The 13,237-nt window shown below is 46.9% G+C and overlaps 1 protein-coding gene across 2 annotated transcripts in view; it reads left to right on the forward strand.

The window, feature by feature from the left end:
- LOC307212652 (uncharacterized protein) overlaps positions 1-13,237 on the forward strand; it is a 230,559-nt gene that overhangs the window by 168,537 nt on the left and 48,785 nt on the right. The window contains exon 4 of one of the 2 annotated variants that reach the window (XR_013837042.1): positions 12,963-12,997. The exons of the other annotated variant lie outside the window; for it this stretch is intronic. The gene's annotated coding sequence lies outside the window, so the exon portion shown is untranslated. Of the gene's footprint in view, positions 1-12,962; positions 12,998-13,237 lie in introns of those variants that run through there. 2 annotated transcript variants of the gene reach the window in all.

Raw genomic sequence — 13,237 nt, forward strand, 5'->3', positions numbered from 1 at the left:
GGCAGCGAACAGATTGAGGTTGAATCCTGACAAGACAGAAGTACTGTTTTGGGGGGACAGGAGGCGGGTCGGTGTGGAGGACTCCCTGGTCCTGAATGGGGTAACTGTGCCCCTGAAGGACCAGGTGTGCAGCCTGGGAGTCATTCTGGACTCGCAGCTGTCCATGGAGGCACAGGTCATTTCTGTGTCCAGGTCAGCTGTTTATCATCGCCATCTGGTACGCAGGCTGAGACCCTACCTGCCCACGGACTGTCTCGCCGGAGTGGTACATGCTCTGGTTATCTCTCGTTTGGACTACTGCAATGTGCTCTATGTGGGGCTACCTTTGAAGGTGACCCGGAAACTACAACTAATCCAGAATGCGGCAGCTAGACTGGTGACTGGGAGTGGCCACTGAGACCATATAATACCAGTCTTGAAAGACCTACACTGGCTCCCAGTATGTTTCCAAACACAATTCAAAGTGTTGGTGCTGACCTTTAAAGCCCTAAACGGCCTCGGTCCAGTACACCTGAAGGAGCATCTCCACCTCCATCGTTCTGCCACTGAGGTCCAGCACCGAGGGCCTTCTGGCAGTTCCCTCGCTGCGAGAAGCCAAGTTACAGGGAACCAGGCAGAGGGCCCTCTCGGTAATTGCACCTGCCCTGTGGAATGCCCTCCCATCAGATGGCAAAGAGAAAAATAACTACCAAACTTTTAGAAGACATCTGAAGGCAGCCCTGTTTAGGGAAGCTTTTAATGTTTAATAGGTTATTGTATTTTAGTGTTTTGTTGGGAAACCCAGCCAGATGGGTGGGGTATAAATAAATTATTATTATTATTATTATTATTATTATTATTATTATTATTATTATAAATTAGAGTTTGTCCACGTTTCTCCTTGTTTCCTTCTGCCTGTCCCTTGCTCTGCGGCTCTCCCTGGGGAAACCTGCTGTTTACTGCTCAATTGCAACAAATGTCAATTTGCAGAAAACCTTATCGATGTTGTTGTGATTCAGTAGTAAACAAGGTTTCCCTGGGGAAAGCAGCAGGGTCAGCAGAAAACCTCATGGATCTGTGCCTACAAATAACAAGATGGGGGAAAGTGTGGATGAGCCCTTAATTTGTGGAAATAGCTGCAGCAAAATGAAAAGGCCTGTGAAACTTAGGGGACTTCGGTAGAGAGATAAGTCTGCTATTGCCATCCACTTTGTTTAAGGAGCTACTAGAGGCTTCTGCAGCTTGAGTAGCATAGGAGTTAACAAAGAAGGAAAGTGACTAGGTTATAGGGATTTAAACTTATAGTACTCAGTGACAAGTGTTTTTTTATGTGTGTGTTGTTCCTATAATGACCATAGCATTAGGCGCCAGTGCCGCTCACGGAGCCCCGCTACACAACCCTAATTTCTGCGAAGACAGAGTTCTCTCCAGTGAGATATTGATGGTTGAAGACTTGTGTAATGGAAGCACTATCTTGGAGAAGGTTCTGCAGTGCCCTGGCAAGAGATGCTAAGTGCATACTTAGTTTGGTTGGTGAGAGGTTGTGGCCTGGGGAGAGTCTTGAGAGCAAGATAAAATCCTTGAAGCCACCCTCTGTCACTTGGTCTGAGGTCCAACTTCAAGCTAGGATGTCTGATTACTGCTGCCTAGCTCTTCTTTCAATTTTTATCCTACCTTTTTGCATTTTTGTTGTTGTTGTTTAGTCGTTTAGTCGTGTCCGACTCTTCGTGACCCCATGGACCAGAGCACGCCAGGCACTTCTGTATTCCACTGCCTCCCGCAGTTTGGTCAAACTCATGCTGGTAGCTTCGAGAACACTATCCAACCATCTCGTCCTCTGTCGTCCCCTTCTCCTTGTGACCTCCATCTTTCCCAACATCAGGGTCTTTTCCAGGGAGTCTTCTCTTCTCATGAGGTGACTCACCTCTGTTTCTCATTGATGACTCACCTCTGTTTGATTTGACTGTGTTTCAGGGGCCACCACAACAGTGGCGTAGCGTGGGTTGTCAGCACCCGGGGCAAGGCAAGTAATTTGCGCCCCTAACCCGTGGATTTGCGCCCCCTAACCCGTGGATTTGCGCCCCCTAACCCTAACCCCCAGATGTTGCACCCGGTGCGGCCGGCCCCCCCTGCACCCCCCACGCTACGCCACTGCACCACAATGCTGGCCCTTCATTGGAATAGCTTCTGGGGGTAACCTCTGCGACTCCCCCCCCCCATTGCACCATCAATGCAGCAAGCACCTACCCCTGAAACTGATTCTGTGTTTACTCTACTGTTCATAATTTCTGCAGCCTCACAACTACTGGAGTGAGCCAAACAAATTTCAGGAGATTAGGGCACTTATACAAAGCAGTGTATTGTAGACTTGGTGCTGATGATGCACCCAACTTTTTTGTGTCATCATGTGGTCCTCATCAAAATGCCCTTCTGTAAATTCCACCCTGTCCATATAAGTCAGTTTTACCATTTCCACAAGTTGTTGTTGTTGCATTTGTCGTTTATTGGATTTTCTATGGAAGCAAAACTGGATTAAAAGGGAAAATAATATGAGACATGACATTTTGATGAGGATGGTGTTGTGTGGACACTGCACAAATCTTGCAGGCATGAGCAGCTGCCACACCAAGACATGGATCATTCACAAAAATGTAAGCAGATGAAATCTTGAATGATTCCAATATTCTTTGTGTAATGACACCATTGGATTGACACCACTCACCACACACACTCACACTCCAAAATATAGGACAGAATTGATGGCCCCAACCACGTACTGACAAATCAGAGGGGGAGGGGGAATAGCTTTTTTTAAAAGTATCTATAATATATATATATAAATTTAAAACAACAACAACCCAACCCTAGTCACAGTAGGTGCTGGGCACATTGCAAAGTGGAAGTAGCTTGTGTCTGTACTTAATCATTTTCCCCAAAGATAACTTGGTTATAAACATCCTGTTACCATTCATATCATACAGATAAGGGTTGGGGTGAAATCCTATTCCATTCTGGGAGCTTATAAAAGCAAAGACCAGGAATTAAGTATCACTTTCTCCTCGGAGCACACCAAGGAGGAAATAGGGTCAAAAGGGCAGGCTGCAACATGGTAGGCACTTTATCTAGAACATAAACATTACCAGAGTGCATTCTGACCAAATTAACTCTCTCAGATCTGCAGTGTTTGCATTCCGGGAGTACTTAAGAACATCAGCTTTGCTACTCTTCTGGTGAACTTTGAGTTTCGGCTGCCTCTTGATAAAAAACGCTCTCCTGCGTTTGGAGGTTTGCGTGCAATTTGTCAGCTCTCTCTTCCCTGAGCGCACTTTATTGATGGCGGTGGTGGCAGCGATATCAGCAAAGGTGTAAGGGTCAAACAGGATGATGCATTAAGTGTGTGATTGTATTTAATGGCCTGGTGGAGTCCTGTGCAGTCGTTCTCTCAAGCAGCCAGTCATTTTTAATGATTGTTCTGCCTTGAATTTAAAAGATGCTGTTTTTGTAAATAAAAACAGAAACTAATGTTGTGGGCTTTTATTGTATTGAATTCCAGTGAAACGGGTGGGGGTTCAATTGGAATTGGAGCTGTGTAATTCCATACCCCCAAATTGCAGTCCTAATGAAAATCCTTCTACTCCTTGTGGCTGATTTTCCCGCTCATGCATTCCAGTATGGCAGCAGTGGTGGACCCTGGAGTTCTAAATTTCAGCAGTGCCCTGTGCAATGCCAAATTTTGGTGCCCTCTGCCTCTTGCCTTCCATTCCACATCATCGCTGTGGCGCTCTCAAGGCTCTGCAACCAGTGCGACCAAACCAGTCTGAAATATACTCAGAGTCGAGAGTGAATTTCATGCTCTTTATTCAGCTCATAGTGGTGAGGAGGAATGGAAGTTCCCCCAGAATGTCTGCTTTATATACATTATTTACACAACGGGCCCCACGTGATTGGCTAATTCCAGGATTCTCCTGTAGGCCAATCAGGTTGTGGATTCACTTCCACTTGGAGCTGGATTGGGTGGCTCCTGTGGACCAATCAGACTGCTGCATTCTGGACCCTATTGTTCTAGGACCAATCAGACTGCTGCATTCTGAATCCTATTCAACTCAGTACATAACACAGTCACTCTCCCCCAAATCTGACTCTGGTGACAGCCTTCTTCCTGGGGTGACTGTCAGAGAGGAAAGGGTTTGTCAGAACTGCAGCATTGCCAGAAGGTGAGGAGAAATAGATCGACTCCTCTCAGTCCAGAGTCTACACTCTTTCTGGAGTGGTGTCTGTGTGTCTTGTGCTTTATTTTGGTTATATGTTCACATCAGTCCACACATGTTCAGTGCTTTTTCTTTTCAGCTGGAGCTTGCTGGAGCACAGTTCCAGCCCCTCTCAGGTGGCTGCCATTGCAAGCTGGTGCTTCCCCCCAATACCTCTTGCCTTTACGAACATTTCAAGTCACAACTGGCCAGTTGTCATGAGCCAGGAGTCAGCTTCACCTGCTGAGCAGCAGCCTGAAGGTGAAGTGACTCTACCTGCTGCTGATCAGCCTTCTTGCTCCTGATGAGAACCACCTGGCTCCAGCTTTCTTAAGAAGGGTTTCCAGCCTCAATCAGTTGCTGGAAACAACATTCATCGTTCCTGAGCAGACCTTGCTGCTTCTTTCTTCTCATGACCTTGGACCCTCGGCTTTCTTGACCCCCGGATTGTCTGACTACATGAACTGAGATACTCCTGATCTTAGGACTGGACTGGACCTTGTATACGGACTCTGCCTCCAGGAACCTACCTCTCTGAGGCTCAGCTGCTTGGCTGACGTCTCCCTCCACTGAGCTCTCCTGTGGCTGGTAGCACAGGACTACAACACCAGCATGTGTGAGTCTACACGTTTTTTCAGTTCTATGACTCCACCTAGCTCTTAACCACTCCTGGCCACGATTGGTCAAGGTACAGGGTGAGGCCAATTTGCATTTCCTTCAATCCATCTCCCCTGTAGTGGCAGAGAGCTTTAAGCTTTCCATCCAGACCTCTACCATTGCAGGCATGTGTGTTTGCACAAGGCTCTTCCCAGCTGCCCTAGCCATCTGCCTGAATCTAAGAGAATGAGGGAGGCCTTTATTTGACCTGCACCAGAACCAGGGGCACCAGCATCTTATATATATAATTTTTAATTTAATTTTCTGTTTTACAATTTCAGGTAAACCTTTTACATACTATCAATGATTCCCTTCTTCTCTTTCCATGGTTCATTTTGCATATTTTTTGTCCCTGCATATTTTACAAAAACTATAATAATTGGTTTTCCATTATTACACCCATCAAAAATTATTTGCACTGTTGAATTTATTTAAAGCTGCCAGCGTTTTCAGCTGTACACACTTATTTTCCATTTACTCAATAAGCGTTTTCCAAACTTCTTTAAACATACAGTATGTTCTTCTTGTTCTCTTATTCTATATGTTAAGTTTGCAAGTTGTGCATATTCTGTCAATTTTAGTTGCCAATCTTCTATATTTGGGACCTCACTCGTTTTCCATTTTGGGACTAACAAAACACAGGCCGCAGTTGTTGCATACATAAATAACCTTTTCTGACACCTGGTGTCAGGGGCTCAGGAGCAGAGGCACAGGGGAGAGAGGAAATGGAGAGCGAAGGGGAAGAATCTGAGGGCAGCGTAGGGGAGTATGAAAGTGGCCCGAGAGATTCCATGAGCTTCTCCAGCGAATCAGAAGATTCCCAGAGGGGGGCGCCGATGGCCAGGGCAAGGGGGGTCCCAGGGGGGACACACCAGAAGCAAGGGGCCAGCGGGGACTCCCAAAGCAGCAGCGAGAGATCAGGACCAGCTCCTCCACCAGAGCGTAGTGGGGGGGAAGAGTCCCATGTATCAGGACCAGCTTCTCCTCCAGCAGGGAGAGAAGATAAATCAGGGCTGGCCACGCCTCCATCGCAGAGTGAGGGAACGGAGGGGAGGTCAGGTCCAGCTAGCCTCTCCGAAGGGGGAAGCAGTGACAGGAGCAGTGTAACGGTCAGGAGGAAGGTTGCCGGCTGGGCGCGCGCGCCAAGTTCGAATGTACAGGCGCGCGGCACAGCAGGTAACCCGGATTGGGAACCAGGTCCTAAAGCCCGCCGGAGGGAGGGGGAAGACTCAGGGGACTCAGCGTCAGAAGAGTCTAGAAAGGGCAAGACCCCAGCAGACAGGCGGACCCAGAGGAGGAAAGAGCAAAGGAAGAGGTGGAGCAAGGCTAGAGTCTTAAACTGGTGTCTGGGGGGAGGAGATTCAGACGGAGCTTCAGCGGTCTAGAGTTTAAGGCGTAGAGCTGCGCGCCGCGGCTTTGAAATCGAAACTGCACTTCAATAAAGACTTTTGAATATAACAACGGACTGGCGTTGGTCCTTTGTGAGCTGGGACCTCGGGCAGCTCTGACACCTGGGAATTTCATTCTGAGTTATCCCGTATAGAAAGGACTCTGTTGTTGTTGTTGTTTTTGGGGGTGTGTGATTTTAAACATTTTTTTCAATTCATTATAAATCATTTCCCAATACTCCTTTACCTTTTTGCATGTCCACCACACATGAAAGAACGTTCCCTCCACCTCTTTACACTTCCAGCACTTACCTGAATCCGTCGTGTAAATCTAAGCAAGTCTTCTCGGAGTTACATACCATCTGTATATCATTTTCAGATAGTTCTCCTTCAAAGAATAAAAAGGTAAAGGTAAAGGTACCCCTGCCCGTACGGGCTAGTCTTGACAGACTCTGGGGTTGTGCACCCATCTCACTTAAGAGGCCAGGGGCCAGCGCTGTCCGGAGACACTTCCGGGTCACGTGGCCAGCGTGACATCGCTGCATCTGGCGAGCCAGAGCCGCACACGGAAACGCCGTTTACCTTCCCGCTGGTAAGCGGTCCCTATTTATCTACTTGCACCCGGAGGTGCTTTCGAACTGCTAGGTTGGCAGGCGCTGGGACCGAGCAGCGGGAGCGCACCCCGCCGCAGGGATTCGAACCGCCGACCTTTCGATCGGCAAGTCCTAGGCGCTGAGGCTTTAACCCACAGCACCACCTGCGCAGGTGGGAATAGATTCCAGCTATTGTCTGTATTTGCTACCGCAGCCACATACTGTATCACCCAGATGGAGACCTCCATTGCTTGGTATGATTAAAGGTAAAGGTAAAGGTACCCCTGCCCGTACGGGCCAGTCTTGACAGACTCTGGGGTTGTGCGCCCATCTCACTTAAGAGGCCAGGGGCCAGCGCTGTCCGGAGACACTTCCGGGTCACGTGGCCAGCGTGACATCGCTGCTCTGGCGAGCCAGAGCCGCACACGGAAACGCCGTTTACCTTCCCGCTGGTAAGCGGTCCCTATTTATCTACTTGCACCCGGAGGTGCTTTCGAACTGCTAGGTTGGCAGGCGCTGGGACCGAGCAGCGGGAGCACACCCCGCCGCACGGATTCGAACCGCTGACCTTTCGATCGGCAAGTCCTAGGCGCTGAGGCTTTAACCTTTAGCGCCACCTGCATCCCATAAAGAATAACATGCTGTAAATTTCAAGTTGCTTTTCCAAAGTTTCTCCCAGAGGTTAAAATCTATATTGTGTCCTATATCCAGTGCTTTTTTTTCTAAAAAAAAATTGTTTAGGGGTACTCTCATTTTCCTACTCATATTGAATGAGGCCAAACTTAGATGTACAAAATGTTTAGGGGTATGTGTACCCCTGTGTACCCCCCCCCATAAAAAAATGCACTGCCTATATCTGTTGCTCCCGGGGCACCAGCATCTGTTCAGGGCCGCCCCAAGTTGCCTACCGACTTACTGTAACAACTTTAGGGGGTGTTCCAGCTCCTATTTTTCTTGGGGGGGGGGAGAGTACTGCACGTGGCCATCTAAAAGGGCCCTCTCATGTGACCATGAAGTCCATTGTTTAACATTGCTTAGTTGCACTGCTGATTAAAAAGGTAAAGGGGACCCCTGACCATTAGGCCCAGTCATGGCCAACTCTGGGGTTGCGGCGCTCATCTCGCTTTATAGGCCAAGGGAGCCGGCGTACAGCTTCCTGGTCATGTGGCCAGCATGACTAAGCCACTTCTGGCAAACCAGAGCAGCGCACAGAAATGCCATTTACCTTCCCACCGGAGTGGTACCTATTGATCTACTTGCACTTTGATGTGCTTTCGAACTGCTAGGTTGGCAGGAGCAGGGACCGAGCAACGGGAGCTCACTCCCTGCTGATTAGGATAGCTAAAATGCAACAAATTCAGTTGAAAGCCTCAAGAAAGTTCTAGGTTCAGGGATTCTGAGGGAATAATGGGAATGGAATCAATGGCTGTGAGTCACAATGGCATCCTTACCTCTTCAGCATCAGTATCTGAAGCACTGTGCCTCTGAATGTGAGTTGCTTGGGATGAGTAGAAGAGTGGGTGCTGCTCTGCTTGTGGGCTTGTCCATGAGACCATTTGGGGAACAAAATGCTGGATTGGGGAGGCAATTGCTCAGGCACAGCAGGGCTGTTCTCATGTTCCCTGGAGTAGTATTGCAGCTCAAGGTACCTTACATTCATATTAATAAACTCTAAAAGTTTTTGATAAACATCAGCAAAGCATAAATATGCATGGCAGCATTTTTCAACCAACAGGTCAAACTCAAGTGGAGAGACTTTAAAAGTCAAAATTGGACTGGCCGGGGGGGGGGGGGGGGATGTACGGACTTACACTGTTTTATCCTTTGGCTCTTGATAATTTCTCAGCTAAAATCACCCCACTGGTTTTTCACATGCCCGGGGAAGGACATAGAATCTCTGCGTTTTCTTCTCACTGATTAAAAAAAAAGAGCAAAGTGGAAGGTGCTTTTGATCTGGAAAATGACCAGGTTAAGCAGTGTCATTTTTTCCTTTCCCTGATTTCCACTCTGCCCAGATTGATTTTGCCTTTTAAAATGTAAAGCGGGGAAGCCATGGAACTCAGAATTATATGTAGTTTGAGACTAAAAGCCTCACTTCAGTTTTCAAAGCTCAGCCTTCACATTTTTCTCCCTGCCCAACTTAACAGTCATGTGTGTGGGGTGTGTGTGTGTTATTTCCATGTGAATACTGGTATATATATATATATATATATATATATATATATATATATATATATACATACACACACACACACACACGCACGCACGCACGCACGCGCGCACACACACACACACACACACACAGTGGTACCTCGGGTTACATACGCTTCAGGTTACATACGCTTCAGGTTACAGACTCCCCTAACCCAGAAATAGTGCTTGAGGATAGGAACTTTGCTTCAGGATGAGAACAGAAATCGTGCTCCGGCAGCGCGGCAGCAGCAGGAGGCCCCATTAGCTAAAGTGGTGCTTCAGGTTAAGAACAGTTTCAGGTTAAGAACGGACCTCCGGAACGAATTACTTAACCCGAGGTACCACTGTGTGTGTGTGTGTGTGTATGAATGACCTGGAATATGGGAATCTTTTATTTTTCCTATTAAGCCTCAAGTGTTCATGGTAAAGAAACTCTTATTTCATTCTTTTGCTTAAAAAGAAAGGGGGGGGGGAATTTTGATAGAACTATTTGATCCATCCTTACGGTTCTTTGAAGCTAGCTCAGCCAGGTCAATTTACACCATGAAAACCATACAATGAAATAACAAAACTCTTCAGGGCTTCACACTTGCCAGCTAACAAAGCAGTTAGTATGCAGTCAGAATCACAAACTGTGTGTTAATCCCGCACAGGACTCTATTCAGTACAAGATCTGTTTTCTTTCCAATAGGTTCCTTTCAGTTTTCTTTTCAAACCACAATCAAACTCGCTTATATTTTGTTTTAGATTTAAAACAGCTACTACTTCATTGAGTTCGCATAAAGGACTAGTTGTGTACTGCAATGTATACCTATGAAATGACTAAGGACCAGATCATTCCTTCCTGTACTCGGGTCTCTGCAGTGGGAATAAAGAGTTTCCACTACATCCTTCTTTTGGCAGTAAGGAGAGATGGAAAGCTTTTGATTCCCTATACCTGTAACAAATTGTCGACACCCTGCAAATCCTGCGATAGCCACTCAGAGGAGATCTGAAGAGGAGGGAAACCTATGCCTAGGGTATCCTGCTTCCATCATGCTTTTTCCAGTGGGCTGCAGACAGAGGGAACTTATCAAGTGCAGCCTCTGAGACTCTGCTTCATCTACTGTAGACTAAGGAAAGGAGCTAGGCTAAGCTGCAGAGTTCAACATATGGTTTCCATCCCACTGTCTTCTCCAATGTGTTTTAGTGATTCAACAGGCATAAATATGTTCTCACTATCCCAACTGATAGTGAATACTATGCCAGTCTTGGTGGGATGCGTCACTTGAGCGATCAGTGGATTTCACACTGGAGGGGTGAATTATTAGGTAATCGTAATAGTGAATTAATTCAGGCATGGCACCAAACCATGGGTTATGTTAATGATAGTTTGCTTTCCAGATAATAAAAGCAAACAGTGGACTGTTTCCCCTTTCCCCTACCTTCCCAGTTGCAAAGTGACCTCTGAGGACTGAACAATGTCCAAACCATGGTTTTTTGGATTTTCTGATAGTGATGGCACATGATGCACTCACGTTCTATGGCCACTGACCATGCGCAGTCCTCATCCGACTTTTTGTGTTTTGTGGGTGTTGTTGTTTTGCCTCCTTTAGTTTTCTTGTGAAGATCCCCCCCCCCCACTTCTGCCAACCTTGGGTTTTCCCCGACCATGGTGATACCACTCTATTGTTTCCCACCTTGGCTACACTGCCATCATAAATCAGCAGCTGAGTTTGTCGTTAGGTTCCCCTTCCAATGTATACTTTTTCAGCCCAAAGGCCACATTCCTTCTGGGCAGTTATCCCAGGCAGTGGTATAGCCAAGGTTGCCAGTGCCCGAGGCAGCACAGAGGGTGGTGGTGAGAGGAAGGGAAACAGACATGCATGTGCATTCAGCAGCCTTACAGCGTCTGTGTCACCCAGGAGATGGCAGTTGCAGAGATAAGAAAAGAAGAGCTGTTCCATTGTCTGGAGAGGTCATTTCCTGGTTCACATGGAGTAGCTATTTTCAACAGAGCCCAGCAACACAACTGTATTGAGGCAGCACCAGGTGTTGAAATTTTGTGCCCCCTAACAATTTTGCGCCCAGGGCAGTGCCCTCCCTACACTATACCACTGATCTCAGGACTGTATGCCATTGGTGGGTGCAGCCAGAGGCAAAAGTGGGTGGAGCAATAAATGTAAATTTTACCTTTTACTGAGCAGGCTAGTTTCTACATAGTCACCCACACCACAAGGTATCCTCTGTCCAGGCAAGCAAGAGTTCTGCGTTTAGCCAAACAGAAACGCTTGAGAATACGAAGCAGGGACAGCGAGGGGTGTGGCCTGGAGAGAGCTTCAAGGGCCATACCTACAGGACTAGAGGTCCACATTTGAGGTTTCCCACCACTGTATACATGATAGTGTGCCATGATTGTTCTATGAAGCTAGTGCTCTCCAAACCACTTTTATTTCATTGGTGATGCCATTTTTGTTTCATCGGGAAGTCAGTTTTCCTTGGCATCCCTTATCCCTTTAGCAAAGAGTAATGTAGAAGCTCAGTCCATGGCTGGAGCCTGGGAATATTGCGTAATTTATCAGCAGCAGTTCCAGGGGGGGGGGGAGGCAGAGAAGAGGGGGGAAGCATTTAATGAAAAGATAATTTACTTGAGTCAATAATGTAAGCAGAAATTTAAGCAGAGAAATCCCTTTTGGCAGAATTTGACAGCCCCCTTCATTTTCATCACAAATCTGCTTTGAAAAAGGGTACTGTTCTACTTCAAAAGGGGAGAAAATACAGGAAGGCAGTGGGGAGGAAGGTGGAGACCCCGTGATGTAAAAAATCATTCACTGCGATATTTTCTGGGAAGTCTACCTGCTCTGAAGTCCAAGTTGAAAGGGCTCCTTTGAGAATACTAGGGAAACATTTATAGCACATCTTGCTAGGTTCACACATGATGGCTTTGACTCAACTACATTGATTATATATATATATATATATATATATATATATATATATATGTCCATGTGTATTTTGGTAAAGAGAAGGGTTGGGCCAAGACAGCCCAGGAGTGATTTCCCCTCCCCACCTCCCAAATACTGTTTCCACATTCTGAGCTACAAAATATCTTACCAACAGTACTTCAAAATGTGAAGCTGGTAACTGCAAGATTTTTAACCATATAAGGGGCATGAAACATGTTTACCCCTGTTCGTTTGTTTCTGATCTTTCATCAAGTAGATCAGTTGTGCCCCATGTTCTGACTTCAGACTGTGAGCTACAAGGCCCAGTTCTGTAGTTTTGTGGCCATCTCACTTGCTTCTCTGTGTGTGCTTTCCTCCCCGACCTCGCCTACAGCTCCCAAAGAACCCATGTTCTTTACATAGTTGTGGATTCTGTGGGTTGATTTGCTGCTTCTGTCTGCATTCCAGTTTCTGACTCATTCTCCATAGTCACATAGGGGTGGAGAAGGATGTAGCTTCCCTTGGTCACACCTCAGGTCTGTCACTTCTGTCTGAGGGAGGGCTCAGCGACCATTTACTTACCCTCATTCAGACCGTGTGAGGCCCCTCCTCAGTTGCCCTCCTTAACTTCCTTTTCCAGTCCATGTCCAGCACAAACTCATTGTCCTTCCTTTAGCAATCCCCATGGTCTTCCGCCATTCTCTTTTGTATCCTTGTTTCTCATTATATCCCTGCTCAGTGGTGTGCAGTCAGTGGACTAGGGGAACTGGGCTGGTCTCCTAAATGTTCCCCTGACGCCACCTCCCCAAACCCATGAAGCTTCATCCTGGCTTAGGGAGGGAGGTGCGATGCTCACTTGCACAATGTCAGGATGTTGTGCCCTCACAAGCTGGTGCCTCTAGCCCTAATTGTTCCCCAATGAAAAATTTCACCACATGCCTGTCATTTCACTCCTCTGACTAATAATCTCCTGTTCTGCAGATCATTTTTCCTTTGCTGCCCCTCATGCCTGAAACCACCAGTCCCGAAAGACCTGCACACATCATGACTTTCTTCTTTTTCCAAATCTCTCCTTGAAATTTGCGTATTTTTGTCAAATTCTTCAGCTCAGCAGAGACCTTTGGGCTTGCACCTCCCTCGCAAAACCTGTTGAATTTCCCATGGTGTGTGTTTGTGTGTGGTGCAATTCCACAAAAGCTGTGCAAATTGGGAAAATCTACTCTCGTGGAACAGTGTATCCGCACTTTCAGAATCTA

The sequence above is a fragment of the Podarcis cretensis genome, assembly GCF_951804945.1.
Source record: "Podarcis cretensis genome assembly, chromosome: 3".
Lineage (NCBI taxonomy): Eukaryota > Metazoa > Chordata > Lepidosauria > Squamata > Lacertidae > Podarcis > Podarcis cretensis.